This window comes from Vanessa tameamea, chromosome 14, assembly GCF_037043105.1.
Source record: "Vanessa tameamea isolate UH-Manoa-2023 chromosome 14, ilVanTame1 primary haplotype, whole genome shotgun sequence".
Lineage (NCBI taxonomy): Eukaryota > Metazoa > Arthropoda > Insecta > Lepidoptera > Nymphalidae > Vanessa > Vanessa tameamea.
In genome coordinates, this window is record NC_087322.1 from 9,632,836 (window position 1) to 9,635,378 (window position 2,543).

The window sequence follows — 2,543 nt, forward strand, 5'->3', positions numbered from 1 at the left end:
TTGGTCCCACTTTGGGTCTCAATGTTGATGGATCATTGTCGCTGTAGGGGTGTTAAATATATCAATAGCCAATATCATAACCAATATAAAATAAATATTATTTATTTTATATTTTATTTTAATTATCTATTATAAATAAATATTGGACAACATCACATACATTACTCTGATCACAATGTAAAACTAAAGCATTTGTGTTATGGAAAATCAGAAGTAACGACGGTACCACAAACTCCCAGACCCAAGACACAAGGCCGGGAATCGAACCCGGGACCTCAGAGATGCGTACCCATGAAAACCGGTGTACACACTACTCGACCACGGAGGTTGTCAAATATCAATGTGCCTTGATTACCACTTATTATCAGGTGGTCCATTTGCATAGGCAAACTACAATGATTAAAAAAAAAACTTTAACTGAACCTAATAAGCTACTTCGGTTTTTATATATATTATTATTATAATATTATTTTAGAATGAAATGTATAATATATTTAACTATAAAATGTTTTATCACTAACATCGTTATCAGCATTTTGATAACATTAACTGGTTTTAATGAACAACCTAATGAATAATAATGATCAGCCGGGCACTTGATAATATTCCGAATATAAAAAAGGTGACTTATTTAATTCCTCACATTCAAGTTTCGAACGTTAATCTGAAACTCTTTCTATTTGATTTTTTTTTAATTTCCAAAAAGTATTATGAGGCTGTATATATTTTTGTCTGCGCTAATAGCTGCTATTGTGATAGTAGAATGTACGCACACGTTTATGGGCACAAATGTATCCAGGCAATTAGTGTATCATAAGAATGCGCATTACAGCTCCAAGTTTTTGAGTAAACGCGTTGAAAATATCACCATTTCCGTTCCACCTTCATACGGATACAGGCGTACTATTCAGGTAAATCTTTTATTTTTTACGAAATTGTTTATGAAGTACGTTGACTGTGGATTTATAATCACGATACAAACTAATCTTCTGTAAGCTTGGACTTCTGGTTGTAGTCAACGTCCCTTACGGAACTTCTGAACAAAATATGTTATATGTTAACAGAAATGTATATCTTGTATTTTGGGGGAGAATTGGGTCTTTTTTGCTTACAAATAAATAATAATGGAATAGGTACTTGTGTCCAAAATATCTATTATTTGATTTCCAAATATTGCAACCGTCAAGCAACAATACTAAGTACTATTGTTTGGCGGTAGATTTTTTGATGACTGGGTGGTACCTACCCAGGCTTGTACAAAACCGAACTATCAAGTAAATATAGGTTTATAATAACAGACATTTCATAATCTCAAGAAGGCATATAACACCAAATTTAAATTGTGATACTGCCTGGTAATAAAATTATGCAGATACTAAAATAAAAATAAAAATTAAAGATAGATAAACAAAAGACAAAAGCTTGTATAATATTAGATATATTGTATAATATTAATAAAAATTATAGACGTTATTCATAATTCGCTTGCGTTTATTCAATTTAATTTGAATATGATGTGGGTATGTGTTATAGTTTATGCTGTAGCTATGCCGGCCGCTTGACTTTGTTTCCCTATGGAAAGGTTTTTTAAAAAAAAAAAAGGCTATTGCAGTTGCCTTTTACGAACTATACGTTTAAAAATGAGTTCTTGATAATAAGATTGTTTTTTATTTTATTTTAACAACTCTTTGTCTTCAGGGTATCCTCGCCTATGATCTGACTAACTCAAGCGCGTCAGCCAACGTGACAGCGGGTGGACTCGGCTACTCCTTCGTCACGCTGCGTATGAAAAGCGCGCGCGGAAATGAAATTAATTACGATATCAACATTTTCGCCTAATTTAGATGTTAGATGGTCACGAAAATAAACGCATACAGCAATTAGAATGTTTTTACTTTCAATATCCTCTAAAACATAATTAACAATGAACACTTTATTCATTTACATTTTTTATATAAGAATTATTTATTTAAATAGTCACACCATCGACATGTAACTAAACACTTAAAATTAACAATTGTATCTATAGATAACAATCGAAATGTAAAGTATAAATGACTTTAAGGTGTAAACAACATACAAAAATATAATTTCATCATTTAACTCGATCGACTGCTTAATTTAAAGCAATTCACTAAATGTTCAATCCGTTGACATTCAGTCAAATTCTTTTTTTTTTTTACAAAATCGTAGCAATGCATCAAATGAATTAAGAAATTACTAATATTCCTATTAATCCTCCTTTTAAGCTCTTGTGTTCGGAGTGGGACGACAATAGCCCAAGGGATCAGGATCGGTTCAGTGACTTTTTACATCGCTAGGCGGCCGCAGCTATTAGATAGATATAGCGGCTATTGACTGACGCTTAAAAATTTGCGAAACAAATGTCGACTCAATAGAATTGTGTCATAATTTAAGTCTTTATTTTTATATATACAATTCCTAATTCATATTTCATTACTTTTTGTGAGCAGCCAGACGAATCCAAGGACCAAACATTCCCACCAATGCAACCGAGAATATTTTTTACGTGTTTGTATAAA

At 31.9% G+C, this 2,543-nt stretch overlaps 1 long non-coding RNA gene across 1 annotated transcript; it reads left to right on the forward strand.

Moving 5' to 3' along the window:
• Positions 1-595: 595 nt before the first annotated feature.
• On the forward strand, positions 596-1,886 carry LOC113398600 (uncharacterized). Its single transcript, XR_010309338.1, has 2 exons — positions 596-911; positions 1,699-1,886. It is a non-coding gene; the product is annotated as an uncharacterized LOC113398600 (long non-coding RNA).
• The last annotated feature ends 657 nt before the right edge of the window (positions 1,887-2,543 follow it).